Consider the following 13,685-nt stretch of genomic DNA (forward strand, 5'->3'; position numbering starts at 1 on the left):
AAACTTGGTATGTGGTTGAGAGTTGTCTCATTGGCAATCATACCACATTTCTTTATTTCTATATAAGGTTTTTTTTAATGCATTAAATATTCCCGAATTAAATTGTTTTGACATGATAAATTTGTAAACCTCCATGAATTGTTATAAAAACTTGTATAGGAGTTATTCTTCAAGATCAAGATAAAAGCATCTACAGAAAAACATTTTTCCCCCGTTAAGTGTACCAGTTAATGTACAGTCAGTCAGCATTACGCTTTTACAATGACAGCAGAATTATCAGGCGAGACACAGGGTTAATAAGAATTTTTAATTTATTTATTAATTTACAGCTTCCATTTGTCAGATTTGTCTGAAAATTTCAGGGCAGATAGATCTTGACCTGATAAACAGTTTTACCTTATGTCAGATTTACTCTGAATGCTTTGGTTTCAGAGATATAAGCTAAAATCTACATTTTACCCCTATGTTCTATTTTTAGCCATGGCGGCCATCTTGGTTGGTTGGCTGTGTCACCGGACACATTTTTTAAACAAGATACCCGAATGATGATTGTGGCCAAGTTTGGTCAAATTTGGCCCAGTAGTTTCAGAGGAGAAGATTTTTGTAAAAGTTTACGGACGACGGACGCAGGACGCAGGACGCAGGACGCAGGACGACGGACGCCAAGTGATGAGAAAAGCTCACTTGGCCCTTTGGGCCAGGTGAGCTAAAAATGACATTTCAGGGACAGAAACTCCAAAATATTTTTCTGAAAATTCCACAGGAGAAAGACCTTGGCCTGATGGTCATTTCTATCATGTCTGATTTGCTTTAAATTTTTAGATATTAGCCAAAAACTTTGAAATTTACAAAAACAAATGATTTCAGGGACAGTAACTCCTAAATGAAAATTCAGATATTTCTGAAAGTTCTGCAGGTGATTGACCTTGACCTGCTGATAATTTTCATTCTACTGAGTCTACTCTAACTGCTTTAGTTTATGAGATATTAGCCAATAATGCAGTTTGCCCCTATATTCCTTTTTCATCAACAGCGACCATGCTTGATGTGGAATCAAATCCTTAAAATATTTTTAAGTAGATACCATAAGGAACATCCAGGTACAGTTCGGTTACATAAGTCCCAGTAGTTTCAGAGGAAAATATTTTAAAAGTTTGCGATGACAGACGGACGGATGACGGACGATGACGATGGACATCAGACGCCAAGTGCTGGCAAAGCTCACATGGCCTATTAGGCTTCGCATACTATTTTTTTATTTATTTTTCACTGTTTGCTGAACTTTTCATGTCTTTTTATTTTTATGTGATGTGGAATGCCTGTCGCATTGAAATATTTCCCTAATCTTCTTTTGTTTAGATGAAGCCAAAACTATTCTCTACCTAATGTGTATACTTTTTTTCGAACTAACCACTGCATGTACACTTTTGTTAAATTTTAGAATAACCGTTAGCTTCGTACAAAATTCATGAAAATAATGAAAAACTAAATTCTGTATAATTCAACGTTATAACGAGCGTTTCTATAATCCAACGTAATAGCAAATGTAAATGCATTTCTTTCGTCAAACCACAACAAAAAACTTAAATATTCGTATCATAATTACAGCACATGTCATCTAACATTTGTCTATGAGTTCTATATTTAAGTTAAGACGTGTTACACTGTGAGCAAATGGGATGCCAATAAGTAAGCCGTACGTGTACTTGAGATTGAAAAGAAGATTTAACCTTATAAGAACATGTAAACCATTTTGACAATAGCGTGGCAAAATCTCTTACAATATTCATCCTTTATGGTCCGCTGAAGGCAAATAATGTGATCGAAGTAGCGCCCCCATATCAATTTATAATTCCGAAAGTTTTACTTTAAGATTAATACCTATCTACTACAATATTTTCTACATATTGCTATCATTTATCACCATGATATAAAACACTACCATGTACGCCATACAAATAAAACAAGAGAATTTTCTTTGAACCATAAAGTCACCAATGTTGAACATTAGTGGATGTGCGCAACAAACCCATCATTATACGAATCTATAACTTTTACTGGGGCTATTCAACTTGATCAGACTTTTCTAGTACATATTCCCCGCAGAGCAATCACTTATTTCTTGTGTAAACTGCTGCTAAGGGCCATTTCTTTTCACGTATTATGTGGATTGTGCTTTACAAGCAACTGTCTTTAAAGACGCGAAGTTGAAAGGTATATATCATGGATCCGTTTTGATATGTAAATATCTGTATATTTTGCAATGGTATTGCTCTGATATAGTTTTCGTTAGATACGTACATGTAGATATTTAATTGTGAATTTATAATAATTATTACCTTGGTATTATTAAAATTGCCGTATAGTTATGACTATTTAAATATTACTAGTGTATGCTGTTTATTGTAGATCTCTTTAACGGAAAGAAAACTCTTCAAACCATGAATAAATTGTAAACTAAGGCGCATTGTTAATACAACCACGAACGATATAACATTCTTGTAAATGTAAGCCATATTTGGTTGAACAACTTGGTTAAAGTGACCCTGATATTGTGAATCAACATGACTTGAGAAACTTTTTAATCAGTACTTCAATCTGAATATACGTTTAATTCAAAACAGCACCTTTTGTACCTTAAACACTCTAAATTATGAAACATCATAAAGGAAAACAGTTCCTTCTTCATTTGCTATCAACAAATGATTTCTACTTTTGTCGTAATATATTCCTCTTGGTTTATGTATTCCATTTTCAGAAAAAAGAAGCTGTCTATTTGATTTCCCATCTGGTGAGAGTACTACAATCCTGTTGGTGCTATATGAAGCAATGTATATATTCGAGTCGTTGTCAACTGTTATCCCATATGGAGTTTTCAGTTTTGAGTAATCTTTAAATTCCCAAAGTATCTCTCCGTTCATATTGTAGCACGTTACAACACTTGTGTCTTTTCTTGCGTGATAGAAATGTTTACCATCTGTTGTGAGATACGTCCATACCGGCATTCTTTCGTCTTTAACTACTGTTATTATTTCACCTATTTCCTTGTAAACACGCTGAATTCCTACTCCATGTAATGACCACATTAAAACAGTTTCAATGTATACAACCCCATCAGGACATGAAGAAAGTTTGAAAGCTTTATCTACCTTTTCAGTATCTGTATTGATTACTTCTACGCTGTTTTCTTTCGAAACTGCTACTGATTCATTACATATACACGCCACACTAAATATGCGATGGGTACAATTAATGATTTTCAGTAATATTCCGTTTTCATTCAATACAATAAGTTCTTGTTTCTGATCATTTACGAATATCATATTCCCGTTTGGTGAAATCGTGCAACCATATATTTGAACATCTCCTAATTCTGATAGGTTTTGTTTCAAAAGTAAATATAACGCAAGTTCAGCAATTTTCTTCGGTTGCCTTTGTACCGAAGACATTATTTGTGCCTGTTTTTCTTTTGCAGATCGCAGTATTACACTCGTATTTGTTTTCTCCACAGACACAGTGCCAAACGTTTTACTGGATAGAACTGAAGAAACTAAATCATCAGCCGTATATTTTAAATGAATCTGTTGCATACTTCCATCACCAGCTAAAGAACTAATGGAATCTTTATGCTTTTCAATCTCTGTTTTCAATGTTTGAATTCCCAAAAAACTTTGCAGGTCCGTCGCGTAATTTCTTATTGCTAAAATGTTTCCTTCAAGGATTTCTACAGCTTTCATTTTCTCGGACAAAACTGATAGTAGTTTTTCTATTTGCGACTTGATTTCGTTCTCAGAATGTTCCAGTTTAGTTTTAACAATTTCTTCCATCTGGTTTAAGTGTGTATTCATTTTAGCTCGCATACTTTTCACTTCCTCAGAATAACGTAGTCTTTCTTCTTGGACTTTCTTCAAATTAAGTTTTCTGTCGTCGACTGCCAATTCAATATTCTTTTTAATATTTTTCACATCTTCGTCAATGTCATGAATGGAAACCTGTGCAGTCCTTATGACTGGTTATTATACAGTTGACGCAACAAAGACTTTCATGAGACGGACAATACTGTTTTTTGTGTTCGTCGCAGTGTTGAGAAATCTTAGATATAGTTAGTGGCAACTTTTTATAGTTGTCAACACTGATGACATCATGATTTCTGGTGTACTTCGATATGCTATGATGTGTAAGACATTCGGAACAAAGTCCTTCTTCACATTCTGGACACCAGTGTTCTGCAGGTTTAGTAATATGTTGTCCGTTACAAATGTCACAGAATATGTCATCGGTCGCCGCCATTTTTTCCACTGAAATAGAAACCGAAATTGAAACATCTATCAGCATGATCTCATTGTCATTAATGAAAAGCAATGTTTGAAAATTTAACAAAAACGTATCGGTTCTGTCACGTTTACATTCAACTGATTAAGAAAATTAAGCACCCATTGGACAAAAATGTAAATAAAATTTTATGTAACCATTCACTTTATCTTGATAGTTATTTAGGCTAATTAAAACCGGAGAACTTAATAACCAAGAAAACGGCTGATATCCCTTACCCTATATAAGAACGAAATTATGATCGGCTTTTTCATAAACAAACGGTTTTTATATTTTGAATAAAATAAAAGATGTGGTATAATTGCCAACGCGACTATCCAACAAAATGCTAACGACGTGGATTAAAGCGATTATAGGTCACCGTACGGCCTTTAATATTTATCAAAACCCATACCATATAAGTCAGCTATAAAAGGGTGCTTCATGACAAAATGTGAAACACAATTCAAACGAAAAAACAAACGGCCTTATTCATAACAAAACAATAAACGAAAAACAAATATTATAGACAGCAATCTACGACAACTACAGAATTATAGTGTCATGAATTTTGGACAGTTGAGCCAAAGTGTGATTAATGCGAAATATGTGGACACCAATGTTTTTATTGAAAGTATGGAAAAAATCGTATTTATACCTTAAATTCAAGATTTCATTATTTCCCCTTTGAGAGACACCCTGCACATCCATATTTCGATTCTATGATCTTAAACTAGGTCATATTGCATGATCTGCAAAATGTTTAACTAAACCTCTTCATAAATTATAGAAAATCAGGAAATCAAATCGCGGCTTTATAATTGTTCCAGAGAAAGTGTGAATCAGATGGTGATTTGAATAAAACGTTCCATGAAAATTACATCAACAGGATGTTGGGTATCTTTTTTATTGCGTTTTGTAGACGTATTATTTTAACAGGCGACATTAATTTGGAATCATGTGACTTTGCTCTTCTCGTCGACTTGTTCCTTTATTTGCATAAATTGGCCTTATTAAAAATTCCTCACGATGAACGAAAATAGGCTAAAATTATCACTTAACTCTAAATTATGTTTACAGCCGATATCCTTAGTGTGCAACCACCTCGTTTGGTGATCTCGTGTTAGCGTGCTCTTCTGGAGTGCGGGAGATCGTGAGTTCAATACATGTATTGTTCAAACGAAACTGTTTGAAAAATGGTTAAAGCAGCTTCTCTGATATGCACGCAGTATTTAAGAAAATGAAGACTAGTCGACTCAGGGACATAATATGTCCAGGTAGGGTGACATTTGTTTCATCAAAACTAGATCGTTACAATTCTGACCCAGCGTGTAGGTCTTGTATAAGTCAAAGCAGCAGGGTTCTTATTTATACAACACAAACATGGTTTAGTCCTGATATTAAATACAATATGAATATCATATTTGTGATTGGATATTTAACAACAATCCTTTTTGTTTGTCTTTTTCGTTTTTTTGCCATGACATTGTCAGTTTGTTTTCGGCAAATGATTTTGAATGTCCCTTTGGTAGGTATCTTTAGCCTCTCTTATATACAGGTTGATAAATATAACATCGATGTTATACCAAGTTTTATCACCCTATGCGTCGGTAGAATAAGCACCCCCTGTTACGCCATGTGAATCCATACTCCGTCAAATATCACAATCGGGAATAACTCATCAGACGACTATTCTGGCATTTAAAGATTGATTGCTTGATTTTCTGGTGTTCAACGTCAGTTTGATCACTTTTGGCTTTTTCGAGGCGGCCAGTTTGTATTGGTAGAATTCGTTCTCGGTCAATATAATCTGAACAGATATAAGAAGATGTGGTATGAGTGCCAATCAGACAACTCTCCATCCAAGTCACAATTTGTAAAAGTAAACCATTATAGGTCAAAGTACGTACGGCCTTCAACACAGAGCCTTGGCTCACACCGAACAGCAAGCTATATATGGGCCCCAAAAATGAATAGTGTAAAACCATTCAAACAGGAAAACCAACGGTCTAATCTATTTAAAAAAAAACGAGAAACGAGAAACAGGTCCACATATTTAACGATTATCATTCTGATCTTCGGTTTTGTTCACATATGGGATATTTCACTCCAGTATAGAATACCAAATTTTTCGGCATGGTCAAAATTAGTCAAAATTTTTCTATAAAATTATAGAAATATTTTACCTGCACAGTCTGTCTCTTTTCCACCATAAGAAGGACAAGAAACAGGAAGTAAAACGTACAAAGTCTTATCTATTTACCTGTACAATGTAAGATTATCTCCCTTTCATCAAGTTTAAACAGTCGGGTACACTATATGTAATGAGTGCTGTAATAGACTTCTACCACAAACTTTGTAATATATAATAAGGTCGAGAAATTAAGATAAAATATATATCATAAGGTTGCTGATTAAATCATAAGTATCTGAAACTAATTAGATTTCGATATTTTTCACACATACGATTAAAACCACAGTCGTAAATGTGTATGATATTTGTCAAATCTATTTATCTCTGCGTGAAAAAAAGCGCATTTGTGATAGCTTTAGATGTAGTAAAATTGAGACAGAAGGACAAAGGACATAGGGATGAATGAACATGTGCATCACTATGGCATGGGTATAACGAGTCTTTCCATTAAATATATTGGCTTAAACAAATCAAACAATATATTTATATTGCCGATAACCTATATAGACGATGCTTACTACTCTGGGTTTCTAGATGATTTATTTAATTACAGTTTGACCAAATCTTTTGAAAATATTATGGTAATGTTATGGAAAACCATAAAATGTTTGATCCATCAACACACATGGCCACTGCATGTTGCTTAGAATAGAGCGCATGGGTAGAATGAAGTTTTTGGCTTAGATCTTAAAGCAGTGAGCAAATCTGACTGAAGGTAAAAATGATCAGCAGTTCAGATCTATTTCCTATGTAATTTTCAGGAAAATAGCACAATCTTGTTTGGAGTTATTGCTCCTTAAATGTCAGTTGTTTGCAAATTTAGAAATTTTAATTTAATATATTGAATACTATGATACATAGCGAGAACCAGTAAAATAAGATTTACAAATTAGTAAAAACATGGACGAACTCATCAATTGACCCTTAATAGGAGTTATTGCCTATGGAGATGATTTTTACACTTTTTGCAGATACGATTACATAGGGAACCTGTAAGAAGCAAAAATGTTCAGCAAAATAAGATCTACATATAATTCAACCTTACCGAAAGTATCAACTGATCCCAAAAAGGAGTTATTGTCCTTTAACTAAATTTTAGTTCACATTTATTCAGAAACCATAATTGATTAAGAGAAACTGTAAGTACTTAATAGCAAAACTGTTCAGCAAAATAGGATCTACAAATAACTCAATATAGCCGAAATTGTAATTTTACCCCTAACAGAAGTGTTTACCGTTGAAAGATGGTTTTTACACATTTTATGCATTTTTTTTTTGCAAAAACCATAACAGATAGACTCTGCAAAAGTAAAAAAAAAAAAGGAAAAAAGTAAAATAATTAGACAAAAATCGTCAAGAAACCCTTAATAGGAGTAATTGTCCTTGACATTTGATGTATGCTAATTTTTGCAGAAACCATGGATATTTATCAAATGATTGTTGGTGTTTAACGCCAGTATTGGGTATATCGTAGTCGTCAGTTTTTATTGGTGGAGGGTGCCAGAGACAACCGCCGACCTAGGACAGCAAAACTGACAATTATAGTCAATTAAGGTTGGAAATAACCTCTCATGTGCGTAGTTCAAACTCACAAACCAGTTAACATAAAAATGATTTGTTAATGTTTGGAATAAAAATTTTGAAAATTTTAAAAATTTTGCAGAAAAATATCCGAATCACACTTAAATGTAGGCGCTAAAAATTGTCGAAAAATTATCTTGACATTTCCGTGATATTTAAATTATACTTTTCCTATATCAAGCCGCTAACACCATTACGAAAATATGAAATTTACCCAAATTTAATGCTATTATCATACTGTAAAACATATAATTTATTTACTCTAAGTATGTGATAATTAAATGCTTATAATAACACCGTAGGATGAAAGACAAATATAAGGAAACTTGTTTACTTGCAGTATAAATTCCATAGCCAGTTGAGGTTGATTTCCTTGAGTAAAACATTTTTATACAATCATTTTTTTACAATAAAAAAGTAATTTCATGACATTTTTCATATCAGATGTAAATTCAGTCCTCGTGCCTTCGAAATTTGGCCTGATAATATATCTCATGTGAAAACTGTCATGTAAATCTGATATTATCAAATTTTAGCAATCTCGAAATTTACTGTCAAATTGGAATTGTTTGCTGAAAAAAGGTTCTATCTTATAATTACTTATTAAAAAGAAAAATAGTTTGTATTATTATGTAACCATAGTGATTCTAATTGATAAATACGCCCAAACAGACATTATGAAAAATGTTTAACTGTTTGATCGACAATTTGGTGGATTGATATATCAACATTAAGAATATTTATTTAATACATAGCCTTTTCCATATCGGCCCGGGTATCATCCCGAACCCCCCCCCCCCCCCCCCCAATTATCAACCCGAGACGTTAGTCGAGTGCTGATATAGGCCGAGGGATGATATCCGGGCCGATATGATAAAGGACATGTAATAATCTTTTTATCATATGCTACCGATGTACGAACGCACCAGGCTGATAACCCCAATCAGCTCGACCACGTGATGCCACAAAGGGCTGATATGGGTTATCAGCCTGGTGTGAATTGATGGCTTGTTTACTTCTGCTCGTTACATGTTTGCAAAATCTATCGTATTAATGTTAAGTACATGTATATGATAAACAGAAATATAGATGGTATAATTGTTAGGTAACCCTTATAATTCCAATACCAAAAACATCCGGATAGACAGGATGAAAATGTTGAACTTTTTGATCGATAACATCGGTTAGGGGACGACCATTTGTTTTCTGCAATTAAAAATGAAAATAAGCCGCAGAAGAAAATAATCATAGAAGTGAGAATGGAAACGGGTAATGTGTCAAAAGAGAAAACAACCCGACAAAAGAGCAGAAAACAGCACAAGACCACCAATGGGTCTTCAACCCAGCGAGAAAATCCTGCACCCAGAGGCGGGCTTCAGCTGGTCCCTAAACAATAATGTATACTAGTTCAGCGAAATAGACGCCACACTAAACTCCGAAACATATAAATGAACCAAAATTTAAAAACACACACAAGACTAACAAATGCTAGAGGTTCCTGACTTAGAACAGGCGCAAAAATGCGGCGGGTTTAACGTGTTTTGTGAGATTTCAACCCTCCCCCATACCTCTAGCCAATGTGGAATTAACAAACACACAGCAATACGCATAGTAAAACTCATTTTAAAAGAAGTCCGAGGCCGATGTTAGAATAGGTAACAGAAGAAACTAAACAAAACAAAATGACGATGATGAATATAAATTAACAAAGGACTACTAGCAGTTACAGACATGCCAGCTTCAGACTTCAGTTTAACTGATTGATAGATCATGTCTTCGTCATACGAAAATCAAGCACAATTCCTCCCGTTAGGTATTTAGTATAGAACTCTAGAATAAATTTACCAATATGTCTATATTTCATGAAACTAGCTTGTACAGTGTAGTTTATTATCCCCAATTTTTATCTCTTAGTTTGAATCATCTAGGAAATAGTTTAGAAAAGAAAATTATTTTCAAATGTCTCTCCAGTCATCTGTCTCGAATTTGTTTGTCTGTCCCTATGTAAGCGCATAATCTGTAAAAATGTGACTAATAACCAACATAATGTATTTTAGTGGTTTGTGAATTTTGAAGGGAAAGAGTTAACAATTCAATTCACATGCCCACGATTTCGAGTGTATATTCTAGCAATCGTGTTAAATTTGGTTGACTGATATATCAACAAAGTATCAGTTTTCCTGCAAACGATGATTATATAGCTCCCCTCCGTTCCTTTCCTTTTGTCTGGAGACTTGAGAACCTTTTTCCGCTTGAGGTCTTCCTTAACATTATTATTATTATTTCGAAAGTTCCTGAAAGTCAAAATCAACGTGATTGTGTCTCTGTGTCCGAAAATAATAGAGATTTATTTATTCTGACATTTACGTAAAATTGTCAATTTTACTTGTGTTAGTTAAATATAAATTTCATAGTCGTGTTCTTGATCGTGTCTTTACTACTTACATATATAATATTGAGTTTGAAATTTGCATGATTGGATATGTATGGATAACAGGAGGTCGAAGTGCTTTCTTCGTCGATGCCCCCAGGAAATATGGCTTATCTTAGGTTTAAAAGTCTTAATAATCAAAGATTCATTTAGCCATCAATATTAACAAACAGTGGAATATTTTTACCATTACAACTGGCCTTAGTGACTGTGACATCACCAGATGTGACATAGCATCGAATTTTTTCGCCATAAGCCACACGATGGTTGCCAAAGTGGAGCAAGAACAGTTTACCCTTCTGGAGACCTTGCGTTCGACTCTCGTTCCTTCATAGGGATTAATGTTGTTCTTTATTCATTATTCTAGTTGTGCTATTTTATTTTTAAATGCCTGTGTTGTGTCATCTGTAACGATCTTGTCTATCATTTGTCCAGAAAAAAAACTGTGTATGCATTTCAAACTCTCATACCGGTTTTTCATGAATTTGGTCATATACTATGTAAAGTCAGAATACGCTTTCTGTCGTCGCTGGTCATAAACTTGTGTTTGGGTAAAACCAGGCTTCCTCTTTTTAGTAACTTGATTAATTTGAAAAAGGTTAAAATACTCCAGATACTATGTATTGTCTTAAAAGGGAACAGGCACACCAATATACATTCCTGATGGTAATCGTTAAAACTGTGTTGGTTTTCGTCTCCTATCAAATAAAAATAAAAATCGGTATGTTCTGCTTCTCTGCAATGCACATGGTGTTTAGTAGCAAAGCTTAGGTATGGTAGGCTCACAATTAGGATACTGTGCCTGAGTATGGTGACATGTTTTCATTTGGACTGTTACATTGTGCATTAGTACGTTTATTTTGCGACTCAGAGTGTCGGCCAGCACAAAATAGGGACAATTCATATATTACCAAGTTATCATCCTGAATATGCACCGTTGTACATAAAGCATTAATTGACCATTGTTATTATCAACATTTTGTTGTTACTTTCATCGTACCCATTTAGGCACATTTGCCCCTTCTTATACAATTATTCCCATACATTTGAATTCGACTGAACATGGTCCCTTATTTAGTTTATAAATTCAAATTACAAACTACGCTATGGATTTGAGAAAAAACAAATCAACTTTTTAAGAAATAACTTTGTTTTTAGCATGACAATTTTCCAAACTCTAAAAACATCATGAAAAAATAACTTTGCATTACACCTTGTTATCTTTTTTTATTTGGAAAAAACTTGTCAAGTAATATGTCATTGTCCTGAATATGTCGACATATTTGCTGCTGGACGTTTTACAGCCGTCAATCAATTTCTAATGCTTGTACCATTAGACATTGCATTATGTTTTCTTTCAATGGATAGCCTATAACATGTTTTGTTTGTCAATTTGTGTCTGTTAACATTGGTCTTATAAAGTTTACTGTTGCTATTTATCTTTTGTCCGAGTATATTGGTGATAGTTTTAACTCATCAGCATACATAACATTCCAAAATTCTCAGTCTGGTAAAGTCACTTCTATTTTCTTGTTTATATTTACTGTTTTAGTTAAGCCTATTTGAACATTTTAATAGGTTCATTTTATCAAGTATCAACTAAACAAGTGCAAATAGCTCTTTGTTTATCTGGTGTTTAATTTGTGTCGATCAATCATCGTGAAAGTAAACAAATAATTTTAATCAAATCGTATTTTAGCCAGGTAAAAAACTGCACACCCCGTGACATGCCCGTTCAAAAGACTTCTAAACGTTTGCATTTATTCCATTGTAGAAAAAATCTATAGAAAACGTTAAATAGCAGCCGTAAGTGAGAGTATTTTGACTGTTCGCTTCACACGACTGAATCACTAAGAGTAAACAACATACGATATTACTGTCAAAGTATTGATATCTCCGTTGCGAGGGAAAGCGATATACAACATTCATATCACACTTGAACTGGCGCACCGATTTTTGTTCGAACAGCTTTCTATATCCAATTATCACAAGTCATAATTGATGTGAAATTCATATACAAAATTAAAAGAATTAGAGACGGAATAATCTACACCTATTAACGTAGGTTTTAAAGACCAAGGGATTTATGAATAAGACTAAAGGTAAGTCCTTTCAAGTTTCAACTTATATTTGAACATTTTTTCATGAAATATTTAAGACACACCCGTTACATTACAAATCTGGGTATTATATTAATTGGGAACATGAATGTATTTCCTCAAGATTGTGTTTGAAATAAATATTTGCTTAATTCTGTATATAAATGCATGAGAAAACGAATACACATGCTTATAGATAATTAAAAAAAATGAATCAATTTAAAAAGTCAAAATATGATTAGATATCCAGGTAAATGTTTTATAAATAGTTTTCCGTTAAATAAACATGAAATTCAAACAAAAAATTAATGTTCCGGAAACAGGAGAAGTGATTTGTTTTTGTGTGAGTGTCAAAATAACACAGTCTTTTTGTGTATTCAGACGGAGGACTCTATCCCTTTTGTGTAAGTTATATCTACTTCTGTTTTCATTATGCGAATGTTACTTTAAGAAAAAAAAAGTTTCAATTAAAAATATAACTATTGGGACTGGTTTTATTTCCGTTCTTTGTACGGCAGACAAAATTTTGGTATTAACGGAGAAGACTTTTAATATATCTTTATGTAGCTATGTGGAACAAACAAGTGTGGTCTTGCTATGTTTTCTAGAAACAAATTGATCCTGGACAATACACTTAAATAGTGGCAAATCTTCAATATCTTTAGATTATTTGTACATTTCTTTCTATTTAAGGGTCTTAATGGCTTCAAAGTATAAATACGACAGTTGTTTATGTGCTTTGTGGTCTTTGGTTATCGTTTTTCTATAGCATACTTTATCAGAATATGTCATAAGGTTAATTCTCAGCCATTTAATAAATTTGTACATATCTCAGTCTTTCAGGTGTGTGTTTCTTTCTTTTCTTCATTTGAGACTTAGGTTTGCATGTTTTGAACTCAACTTGTGACCTTCTTGCAAAAATATGTCTCGTATAGACAAATGATCAGTCGATGAAATTCACGGTCTATATCTAATTTTTACGTCTTCAAAACAGCATTTCAAAAAAATTGAACAAAAATTTCAGAAAATCTATATGACATGACTTCAAGGGGCACAGCATACACATATG

The 13,685-nt window shown here is 33.5% G+C and overlaps 1 protein-coding gene across 5 annotated transcripts in view; it reads left to right on the forward strand.

Moving 5' to 3' along the window:
* Nucleotides 1-12,214: 12,214 nt before the first annotated feature.
* The window catches only part of LOC127735083 (uncharacterized), a 29,506-nt gene continuing 28,035 nt past the window's right edge, over nucleotides 12,215-13,685 (forward strand). Inside the window, exon 1 of one of the 5 annotated variants that reach the window (XM_052245181.1) lies at nucleotides 12,215-12,619. The gene's annotated coding sequence lies outside the window, so the exon portion shown is untranslated. Of the gene's footprint in view, nucleotides 12,620-12,902; nucleotides 13,021-13,685 lie in introns of those variants that run through there. The other 4 variants (XM_052245177.1, XM_052245184.1, XM_052245182.1 and 1 more) reach the window with 4 other exon arrangements.

The sequence above is a fragment of the Mytilus californianus genome, unplaced genomic scaffold (genome assembly GCF_021869535.1).
Source record: "Mytilus californianus isolate M0D057914Y unplaced genomic scaffold, xbMytCali1.0.p SCAF_3, whole genome shotgun sequence".
Classification (NCBI taxonomy): Eukaryota; Metazoa; Mollusca; class Bivalvia; order Mytilida; family Mytilidae; genus Mytilus; species Mytilus californianus.